General features: G+C 36.9%; 1 protein-coding gene across 15 annotated transcripts in view; it reads right to left on the bottom strand.

Annotated features, from left to right (window-relative positions):
* The window catches only part of MTMR3 (myotubularin related protein 3), a 132883-nt gene that overhangs the window by 62045 nt on the left and 58385 nt on the right, over positions 1–12453 (bottom strand). For 2 of the 15 annotated variants that reach the window (XM_059894233.1, XM_059894234.1), the window contains exon 2: positions 9273–9366. The exons of the other annotated variants lie outside the window; for them this stretch is intronic. The gene's annotated coding sequence lies outside the window, so the exon portion shown is untranslated. The remainder of the gene's footprint in view (positions 1–9272; positions 9367–12453) is intronic. 15 annotated transcript variants of the gene reach the window in all.

Below are 12453 nucleotides of genomic sequence, written 5' to 3' on the forward strand. Positions count from 1 at the left end.
AAGAAAACAGTTGTTAAAAAGAACAGATACTGGGTCTCTTTGTCCTTACCTGTTAAAAAAAGAACCAGATAAAACAATATATATGAAGGCACATTCCACTTAAGTATTAAATGCAAAAAATGATGAGACATAGTTCACTGTAACCCAAGAAGTATCAGAGTACTACAAGGTTAACTGTCCAATGACATGCAAGTACTCAGAGTTCAGAGGAGAGACAACCCAGGCGAAACTTCACAGGAGGTGGAGAACTTCAACTTGAGTCTTACAGATTAGGTGGAATTTAAATAAAGAGAAAGAGGGGATGGAAGCCAAGTAAGGATGGCTGTTAATATCACAGTGGGAAGAAAGCACATTTTTGAGAAATAAAGAATAGGTCAGAATACCAATCATGTTCAGGAAAATAAGACTAAAAAGATAGGACACACTGTGGGCCTTGAATGCCAGGCTAAGGAGTCTAGATTTCATTCGATGGCACTAAACCAAAAGCTTTATGAGCAGGAGAATAACAACATGAAAATGGTGGTATTAAAAAGCAGCAAGTAGGATGGTTTGGAGGGGAAAAGTCACTTAGGATGTTCCTAGACTAGTAGTGCAGATATGAACTGCTAAGGGCCCAATGTCTCAACCATAGTAAAAATGCAGAAGAAGACACCAAAATGAGTGAAAGCATTAATTGCCTGAGCTTGGTAGTTGATTAGGAATGGAAAAAAGAGGGCAGAGCAAGTTGTCAAAGATAACTGCAAAATTCTAAGGCCTGTGGTGAGTAGAAAAACAACGGTATTGTTAAGAAATGAAGGGTAGATTCCAAGGAAGCAACACCAGATGTGATACACTGACTTTAAAGGTGGCCTCCCAAGTAGACGTTATGTCCAGCCAGTAATTAGGGGTGAAATGGGATTAAATTCAAGAGACAGGTTAAGTCTAGGGGTAAGAATGAATTGATGGTGTTACATTTACTTCAAAGAAATCACTACCTCTACTACAAGGATCATCTGACATGTTTTAGAAATTACTTGGTAATTTATTCTGTCAAAGATATAAGTCTATTAATACAAAAGTGTTTGTGTATAGTTTCCACAGGTGTAAAGCTCCAAGACATAGACCAAACAACAGGAAGATTCAACAAAAAGGTTCAGGCAGGTCTGCTTCAATGCCAGCAATGACTCCTCTTAACCACAACCAAACATCTACTTAGTTGGAAACAAGTATGCCATTGTGAAACACTGCCAACAAAATTTTAAAAACTGCCCATGCCTCTTAGGACTATTTGCCAGATAAAGGCCATGTAGAAGTAAGTCTGAAAGAAGCTCTTTGGTGCCACAAGCTACCTTCTCATGAAGCCAGATGATATCCTGTGATACCAGTCATGTACACCTCAGAGTAGGAACAGTTATGTTTGGGTGACCTTGAACGGTCATATATTTGAAGAGGTAGAATGTAAAGTGGTTACGTTAAATCTAAGCAATTACCTGAAGTGTCTAATAACATGGGATTCTTAAACACATAAAGCACTAATGAACAGCCAGCCAGGGCAGCAGTGTGGGGCAAGGGTTAACTATGGTCACCCTTAAGTTCCATCTGGGGACTAGTGTTAAAAGAAAAAAAAAAAGAATTTGCAGTTATCCGAAAAAGGTAAATTTTTTTACAATCATGTACTATACTATGGATAGAATTTTATCTATTTCAAGAGGAAACCCTAAAGAGAATAAAAACATACTTGATTATTAAATACTAAAATACTAGATATTACTGTGCAGCTGCAAAGCACAGTCAATGTCTTTCTGGAAGACAATGAGATACTGATTAAGAGGAAGGGCATGGAGGCCCTGAGAAGGCTAATAAGGAATGGACACCTACATGGAATAGTTTGTTATCATGTATATGCCACCTACTAGATCAGCTTCAACAAAGAGGCTCACCAATTTGGGCCATTTATATAATAAGTGAATCCAAACTACAAAAACTAATTAGGTCAAACCAAATTCACAAGGAAAAACTTAAGACTCAGGCCAGGCCTCCTAAAATGTGTGTGTGTGGGGGGGGGGGGGGCCAGGGGGAGGAAGGGTGGCTAAAGCAGCACTTTTTTGCCTAGGGTACATTTTAACTTCAAAAGAACAATGAAGGTTTGTGTTTTTTTTTTAACATCTTTATTGGAGTATAATTGCTTTACAATGGTGTGTTAGTTTCTGCTTTATAACAAAGTGAATCAGCTATACATATACATATATCCCCATATCTCCTCCCTCTTGTGTCTCCCTCCCACACTCCCTATCCCACCCCATGAAGTATTTTTTTACAGCCCTGTCTCCCTTTCAAATGCAGGAATGATTGAGGGTTCAAAACTTTAAGAAGGCAACACTGAGTAAGTTTAAAGGAATCTTTTATGTTCACTGTATGTGAAAGAAATGGCTTTTCTTGCACATGCACTGCATAGTAAGAAACACTGACAGCAAAACTTGAGTGTGGAGGTCATAAAGTAATTCAGAGATGTTAAATTTTAAGAAGTGACTTTACAACTGCTACTACTTTGGGCAAGTTTTTCAGCTTCTTAGTGTTTCCCTCATTTATACCCAGTAACTTTTCGGATATCTGATGGATGATGTGACCTTCCCAAACTAGGATTCTATGGCATGTTGGGGAGATTATTCCATGGTGGGGAGATGATTTAATTACCAGTATTACCCAAAACCCAAGCATTTAGCAACTGAGTAAAACTACTGTGGTTTGGTCTTACTCCCTGTACAGGAGCCCAAACCTCAAGTTTTCTAAACTTTTGCTGCTGAAGCCAACTATAAATGAAAATAAAAACCAAGAGACAGTTCAAAAAGTATGGCTGTATAGCTGATTCACTTTGTTATAAAGCAGAAACACACCATTGTAAAGCAATTATACTCCAATAAAGATGTTAAAAAATAAAATAAAATAAAAAGTATGGCTGAATGCTCTCAGTTGGACTTTCCCCCCCTACTTATTAGGACCATGTTTCAAAAAAAAAAAAGTAAAAAGAAACTAAATACAAAATCGAGTCAGTGTCCTGGAAAACTCACTGAGTTTTCTAAACAAGGTAATTTATTAAAAAAAAAAAAACTTTTAAAAAGATGCCACATGTCTTTTCTACCTCTTTTGAAAACACTAAGTAAGGTCTGTGTGTTTTCAGGGATCCAGACGCAAATTCATGGTCAGAGTACTGCATTCCTCTGCCAGCTGTAGGACACAGATAAGCAGCTAAAATATTATCATTTCCTAAGCAAAAAACAACCATCTTCTTGAAAAACAAAAATCCAGTAAGTTGTCAGAAACGGTCAGATGAACTCCATGTTATAATCAAATTTCTGTATCAAAGAGCCTTTTACTAGCAGTAAGTCTCTTGAACCAGCAACATTAATGATAATGTTCACTCTAACAAGTAAAATTCTGTTTCAATAGATAATGACCAAAGATCAATCTTGAATAATTCTGTGACTACATTAGTGGTACAGAGCATGGTTCATTCTATGAGGAGTTTGTTTTGTTTTGTTTTGTTTTAATGTGGGAGAAGTTCTGAATACATTCCTCAAAGGAGTATCTGCAATAGACAGAATTTCAAACAGTTGGTTAGCGATCAATACTTAAGATCATTTGTCTTCATGTAAGTGGCTGAAATACTGACAGCTGCTTTTCCAAATGGGACCCAAAAATGTGAGAAGTCAAAAGCAAAGAAACTGTGCTCTAGCATTTTTAGACATTAAGATCTGACTGTATTTCAGATACACCTTTTTCCTTTTCACATCTCACGTGGGCAAAAGGAAGCCCTGACCATGTTCTCAGAAAAGATCAGCTGCGATCAAACCAACTTTATCAAATTTGATTTGTACCTTTTAAAATCACTTATTTTACAAGTGTTTCCCTTTTAAACTTAATCCTTATACAAAAGGGGGGCGGGGGAGCATAAATCATACATGATGTCTTGGTGAAGACATTTTCTGGTGGTGACCAGAAAAGATTAAAACCAAAGATATAATACAATCTGCTAAAAAGGGTAAAAATAATTTCAAAAAAGGTTTTTTTTAATGTTTTGACTTGCTCTTTATGATCACTTCTATAAAGAAAACATTCACGGGACTTCCCTGCTGGCACAGTGGACAAGACTCCGTGCTCCCAAAGCAAGGGGCCTGGGTTCAATCCCTGGTCAGGGAACTAGATCCCACATGCATGGCACAACAAAGAGTTCACATGCCCCAACTAAGGAGCCCATGTGCTGCAACTAAGGAGCCAGCAAGCCGCAACTAAGACCCGGTGCAACCAAATAAATAAATAAATACTATTTTTTTTTAAAAAAAAGAAAACATTCACTTCATACTACTAACTCAGATATATTAAATCATTAATAGGATTATAAGGAATTTCTATGAGTAATTTGCAATGTTATTTTCTGACTCTATATCCTCCATGAAAAGTCACAAGGCAGGTATCATTTTACTACTGAAATTAAGGATTTTAAATCTAATTTTATAAGGCAGCATTTAGATTCACCATGGTAAATGAAGAAATGTTCCCTATCTCCTAAGAAAAAAAACTCTAACAGAAACCAAATACTTAAGTCTCGGTTATCGAGACAGAAAATCCAGGCATTCAAAGCACTAGAAATTAACTAAATTAAAAGCCAAGCAGCATCATTTCATCTAAGTGCCAGGGGTAGTTCAATATTTATAACTGCTATGGAAAGATCAGAAAGACTAGCCCCAGTGTTGGAAAAATGTTTCCTGACTTTTGTTTCTTTGACTAATTCCAAGGTCTACTGTTGGGAAATTAAGAGAAGGCAAATTTTTGCATGCTCATTAATGTCCTGCCACTTGTTCTCAGTTAACCTCTGATGAAGAGGAAAGAAGTAGTTTTGTTTCCCCCTCCTTTCTCCCCTACACTGTCCTAAATCAAAATTCTCATGGGCAATGCATAGGTCAAATGTTCTATTTTTAAAAAAAGAAAGATTCCTAATCAGAAAGTGCATACCTCTTCATGGAAACTTAAATTTTCCTAATTATAATCCTGTAATGACTTCTGCCCCTCTTAAAATATCACGATTATCTCAACATAAGACTGCAAACTCTGTCCATGCCTCCTACTGTTCAAAGAATAAAATTATAACTGCATTTTCTTGGACAAAACACTTAAATGACCAATCCCTATGAAGATGAGCAGTTTTATAATAGGTTCTCAAAAGGTTTTTTTAATAAGGCTTAAATTATGAGCTCCTATTTCTTATGTACTCAGAAAAAGAAATCAGTGAGGTAGCAAAGACAAAAAAACTTATTTTTGTTAAAGACAACTAAAAAATTATGCAGAATCCAATATACCAATGTCATTTTGAAATCTGCAAATTTACAGTTTATTCTAATATGCTTTGCTTCTGCACCCTGCCCTAGAGGGGCAAAAACAGACTCTCCAAACCCCACCCTTTTTACACCAACTCTCCGCCCTCACTGCTGGAAAAGAGGTTTCTTTTCTAGAAAGACGAGCAACTTAGTTTGAAGGTCTACTTACCATAGGAAGTCAAGAGTATGCCCATGTATAAATGACATGGTTTTCCTATTATGCCTAGGTACTTGGGATATTCAACACCAATTCTAGGAAAAATTTGGAATTAAACTACACTCAAAAAATAGCTATCAGTATTCCAAACCCAGCTAATCTGCATACTGCTTATCAGTTTATTAATAATATATAGGAATGTTAATGTTTCTCTCCCCATCTGTAAACAGATTCTTCAGAAAAATTCTGGTTCACTCCACTTAGTTTTATGCAGAGTAACTGGCATCAAAATGGACAAGGAGGGCTTCCCCGGTGGCACAGTGGTTGAGAGTCTGCCTGCCAATGCAAGGGACACGGGTTTGAGCCCTGGTGTGGGAAGATCCCACGTGCCGCAGAGTGACTGGGCCCGTGGGCCACAATTGCTGAGCCTGCGCGTCTGGAGCCTGTGCTCTGCAACAGGAGAGGCCGCGATGGTGAGAGGCCCGTGCACCGCGATGAAGAGTGGCCCCCGTTTGCCACAACTGGAGAGGGCCCTCGCACAGAAGCGAAGACCCAACACAGCCATAAATAAATAAATAAATAAATAAATAAAATTAAAAAAAAAAAAATGGACAAGGACCAGAAAGCTGAATGAAAATGCAAATCCATGCTTTAAGCATAAAATTTAACAATGAAGAGAAGAAACGATTTCAATTTTTAACTGCTGTCATCTCAATTATAAACTGTCCAACTCCAACTAGCCAATAGGTACATTCAGAAAAGAGAAACAAAATTCCAATAGTAGAGGCTGTATGTGCAACAAAAAGAATCCACTCTTCCTGCTGGCCTAGTTAAAATTTATATTCTGGCAATTAGGTAGGGAGCTACTCATACTTTTGAAAACAAGCCAATAAAAACCCAATAACCTCCTCAATTCTCCTCAATTATTAAATAGCCAAAAGACCAGAAATCATCTTGACCAGAACACCATCTTCTTAAGAATCCTTTTAAGACCAATACAATTCAACAGATCCCCAGAAAAAGACCCACACTTTTAAACTAGTAATATTTATCTCATGTAAACAGAGGGAAACATGTAACTGCCATCAAAATATACGCAGGAAGAAAAAATTTTCAGCTTAAAGTCAAAAAGTAGAATTCACGAACATGCTTTACTTAAGAAAAGGAGGGCAAAAGTCCTAAGCTAATAAGTAATAAAGCTGTCTTATTAAGTAAAGAGAGTTCTCCTTTGTCCTTAAATAACTGCACTTAAATTAACCACTCTGAAAACCTCAAGACAAGTCATAGGTTCAAACTGAAGACAAAAACCAAATCTTCAATTTTAAAAATTCTTAAGCTATCAATTTGCTTAATCCATTAATCAGAAAAGGAAGGGGGCGGGAGCTTTTTTAAAAAACATGCTGGCTAAATTACTTATATTCATAGTAAGCACATTAAAATATAGGTAAGGGACTTCCCTGGTGGCACAGTGGTTAAGAATCTGCCTACCAATTCAGGGAACACGGGTTCGAGCCCTGGTCCGGGAAGATCCCACCTGCCGCGGAGCAACTAAGCCCACGCGCCACAACTACTGAGCCTGCGCTCTAGAGCCCGTGCTCCACAACAAGAGACGCCACCGCAATGAGAAGCCCGCGCACCACAACAAAGAGTAGCCCCCGCTTGCCGCAACTAGAGAAAAGCCCACATGCAGCAACAAAGTCCCAACACAGCTAAATAAATAAATAAATAAATTTATTTATTTAAAAAATAAATACATAAATAAAAATAAAATATAGGTAAAATATTCTCTAAAACAAGATGAAAAACTGCTCAAACATACAGCCTAATATCAACCTATTCTAAACATATTGAGTATTCTAAATATACTGTTTATACATCAAAAAACTTAAGTACTAGGACTTCCCTGGTGGTCCAGTGGTTAGGACTCCAAGCTTCCACTGCAGGGGACAGGAGTTCGATCCCTGGTCAGGAACTAAGATCCTGCATGCGGCGTGGTGCAGCCAAAAAAAAAAAAAAATCCACACAGACAAGTAACAGGAATTCTCAAGTTTCCAATAAGCATGTGAACATAACTACTAAGAACAGTACCACACTTTCAAGGTCAATATGAGCCACTCATGTTTCTTGCATTTTCCAACATGAAAATAGTTTGTCAAAGAAACTGAAGTCTAAAACAGGTGTAAGAAATAATGCATTTACCCAAGCTCTCTGGTAAACATCAGGCCTATGAATGGACAACATTCTGTATTCTGTTTTTAGTCAGGACACACATATGCTAAAATGCAAAGAAATATAAAAACCTTGGGAAGAGTTTACATTTTCTACTGATTTACTCTTCAACATCTAACCTAAAACCTATATTCTAAAACATATAGGTATTTTTTCAATTGTTTCCGTGGTACGGTATACATACCATTGGTGATATTTGAGAGGACATAAACGTAACACAAAGGCCTTTAAAAAACAAAACTATATACTTATGCTAATGAGCACTGGAAAAAACATTCTGCATTCTATTGACTCTGAGATGCTACCGAAGTCAAGGCACACCATTAAATTTACACATCACCAAGAAAGAAAAAAACTTGATTTTAAGATGCATTATCATTTGGTATACAGATACTGCAAAAAACCATGTAGGTAATATATTAATGAGAGGCTTGGGTTATACTGCACTATATGCTAATACAAATCCTTCATAAGACAAACTGCTACCTGTCTTTCCTTGGGCTGCTTTATTCTCTCATTTTGCTTCATAAGACCTATTTTTCCAATTCATTAAAAGTCTGAAACCATTCAAAGCAGGCCTGAGCAGGGCCATAAACAACAACATCCAGTCCTCCCCCATACAAATGATAGCCTCCCTCAAGGTTTCTGCTACTACTACGTGAGAGCTCCCACAGCTTCCCCAATCCTGACTGCTATTGCTGGCACAGGAGCAGAATACCAGATCTCCTCTGGACTGTCAATGAAGCACCTCCAACTCTACATATTCCAAACAGAAGCCATCACTGGCCTCCCTTCCCTTCCCCCACCGTATCTTCTTTCTTAATATTCCATTGGGAATCTTGGTCAGCCTAGGTCTTCAAGACTGGAAACCATCTGACACTTTCCAATAACAAAATCTGACACCATCTCCCACTGCTCTCTTTGAAATGCTCAATTTCCATCTTTCCATTCCATGCCACCAGGGCCACCACCACTGGTCTAGCAAACCGGTTCTCAAACATTTGCTGAATTAAATTTATTTAGACCTTATTACCTATGAAACAAAATAACCAGTTACAACTGAACTTAGAACTGATTCTGGTCAATTCCTCTTTGAACATCACCTGGCATGTCGATCCTGTCAACAGACATTTCCATAAAACGTCCCTGCTCAAAAAAGATATGCCCTGTGGCGTACATGTCCAGAATGAACGACTTGAGGCTTCTTTAAAATTTTTCATGCATGAGCTTTTGTCACTGCTACTACCTCTGCCTGATTTACTCATACCGCCTAATCCATTTGGATAAATCCAACATATCCTTCAATACTTGGCTTGAAAACATTAATTTCACCATGAAAACTTTCCCTTCAGAGTTCACTGTGCAGTTTCAATACAGCTCTATTTTATAACACTTACTACATGTCATTATAATTATTTACATTTCTGTCTAGACCGTGATTATCTAGATAGGTCATTTTCCCACTCAACACTCAACATCTGAACCCAAGGGCCTTACCACTACCGCTTAACAAGAGGCATTACAATATAGCTTACTAGGTAAGAGCACAGGTTCTGCAATCAGACTGTTTTGGATGTGATTTCTGGCTCCCAACTGAGTGAACTTCCCAAAGTGATACAGTCTTCTCATCTGTAAAATGGAGATAACATTAATAGTTTTATAATCAATGTTCAATGAATACTAATTCTGATGAGGACAAGAAACATGCTCAATAACTGTTCCCTAGATTTAAAAAACAAGCATAATTTAGGTCAATACAAGAAATTAACCAGAGCCTCCTATTACCTACCCACTGAATAAATGTTTCAAGCACACCCATTCCCATTTAAAACCTCTATATTCTAGTTCTTACCATAAATCCAACATTTCTACCTGCCTTTCTTCATACAGAATAAACCCTTGGGACTGAAAGATGTATAAGTTTCCATTATTCATTAAAAACTTTCAAAGTCCAAAATAAAAAAAGTAATGTGATTTTGCTGAAGCAAAAATTTTAGTCGTAGGCATTTGAGGCTAACCAAGAAGAAATCACTTAACTGACTGAGCCAAGCAATGTTAACCATTATTCTCTACACATTCTCAATTGTCAGGATACTATCATAGTACTTGTCAAGATCTAAACATACCTCTCAACAAGACCTCCCCAAAATGAGGACCTTCCTTCTTAATGACAAGGTCTCCCCCACATGAAAATCTTATTCTTCCCTCTAGGACATTCTGTGTCCATTCCAAATTCCTTGCCATTGCTTATGTTATTTCCTATACCCAGACTGGCCCTTTCTCCATCAACCAGATCCCTAGAGCGCCTCTAGTATTCCAAACCACTAAACTTTCACTGCATTTTTGCAAGTACACATGATTTAACATTTATTCTCTTTTACCTAGGTCTACTTCTCTCCCTCCCCCAACTCTCTCACCCTCCTCCTTCTCCCTTTTTTTCCTCTCTCTCTCTCTCAAACACACAGAGGCAAGTTCCCTCAAGAGGTACTCAAAATGTTTTGATCAATTAAATTTCTCTTAAGAGGTTTTTTTGAGGTATAATTTATAATATTATGTAAGTTTCAGATGTACAACATAGTGATTCACAATTTTTAAAGGTTATACTCCATTTATAATTATAAAATATTGGCTATATTCCCTGTCTTGTAAAATATATCCTTGTATCTTATTTATTTTATGCTTAGTAGTTTCTCCCTCTTCGTCCCCTACCCCTAACTTGCCCCTCTCCCCACTGGTAACCGCTAGTTTGTTCTCTGTATCTGTGAGTCTGTTTCTTTTTTGTTATATTCACTAGTATGTTTTATTTTTTAGATTCCACATATAAATGACATCATACAGTATTTGTCTGACATTTCACTAAGAACAATACCCTCCAAGTCTATCCATGTTGCTGCAAATGGCAAGATTTCATTCTTTTATATGGCTGAGTAGTATTCCATTGTGTATATATACATCATCTTTATCCATTCATCTGTTGATGGGTGCTTAGGTTGCTTCCGTACCTTGGCTATGGTAAATAATGCTGTTATGAACACTGGGGTGCATATATCTTTTTGAATTAATGTCTTCATTTTCTTCAGATATGTACCCAAGCTTAAGAGTTTTGAGACACCATGAAAGTTTTTCTCATAAGCAATTAAAGATAACTATAGGTGATAATTCTCATTACAATCATGGGAAAACTGGAGTGCTTTCTACTTTCACGTTCCAGTTATTACACTAAAAATAGATAATATGTGACCAGAAAACTGTAACTATAGTTTCACTAACATGTAAAAACTTCTTGAAGCAAACAGGAACTTGATAACAACTGTAATATCAGTCCTGAACTGCTATTAACAGAATGCTGCTTTTGTGTAAAATGAGGGTCATTTCTGTCAAGCTAGAAATACTACTTCAAAACAAAGATATGGAACACAAAAGTGACAGCAAGAAAGAGGTGGTCTTAATCCTCTTTGATCTCTTTGAGGCCATCATATGAAAGTAGGAATCCTTGATCAAGCCGCTTCTAAAGCATCCTTTTTATGTCCCATTCTCTGTGTAATAATTTTGCTTCTACCCCCAAATCTGGACTCCTCCTCTTTCCTTTTCTCAACCTTTCTTGAATTGACAAAGGTGAAATAAAGCAGTTTCTTCCAATTTGAAGCCAAGATAATTTTTCAGTCATATACATTTAATGCTTTTTGATAATTGGCAAAGAACCTGAATAGTACTGCATCCACGTGAATAGCTGACTCTACAGCATAAAAAAATATGGAAATACTATTTGGCATGCTGCGTAGGAAGAACAAGTCCAAATTATTTTTAATAATTTTTTAAGTAACAGCAAGAACAGGGAGAGAAAACAGTCAAACGAAACAAGTATAATCTCCTATTAATGAGTCAACTGTGGCCAGCTGTCAAGCTTGTTTTATTAGCAGTTAACTTTTACTGAGCATTTCCCTCTGTCAGGCACTGTTTTAAAAGTATTATGTATACTAACTCAATTAACCCCACAATAATTTTATAAAGTAGTAACCATTATTGTTACCATTTACAGTTGAAAAAACAGATATACAAACAAGTAACTTCCTAAACTTATACCAGCTAAGTGGAGAAGCCAGAATTCAAACCTAGGCATTCTGGCTAAACAGTTTACATTATAAGTATCTATACCACACTGCCTCTCCATTAAATAAGTTCGCTAATACAGTAAAACTTGATGCTAACTTTACTGCTCATAAAGAGTATCCAAGTAAGGAACCCCTGTAATACTGAGCATGTTTATTTCTTACATATTTACTACATGTTCAACTATATTTTTCAAAGAACAGTATAGGTTTTATTCAGTTTCATTCTCCCACAAAACTAGAGATTTTCATCAGTGTTTTATTATCCACTGTCTCAAGTATACTATTTGACACATGTTGCTTAAAATCTTTACTCTTTACAACATCTTCTCACTTGTCAAGATAATTCTGAACTCTAATTCTATCCTCCAAGGAGCTTACAAGTCATCTGTGAACTTAATAAGCATACTCTCCATTTCATCTCTATCACTAGTAAGAACCCTATATGATAAGTAGAGAGCCCAATCCTAACCCCGTTATAAAAAAAGAAATTTGTTCTCTCTCTTTTCTGACAGCAAACCACCAGTAACAATAAATATGACCCTCTAAAATATGACCCTCCAAATCTGTTTGCACCATTTAGCAATAAGACATATTTTCATCCCAT

Source organism: Balaenoptera ricei, chromosome 14 (assembly GCF_028023285.1).
Source record: "Balaenoptera ricei isolate mBalRic1 chromosome 14, mBalRic1.hap2, whole genome shotgun sequence".
NCBI lineage: Eukaryota > Metazoa > Chordata > Mammalia > Artiodactyla > Balaenopteridae > Balaenoptera > Balaenoptera ricei.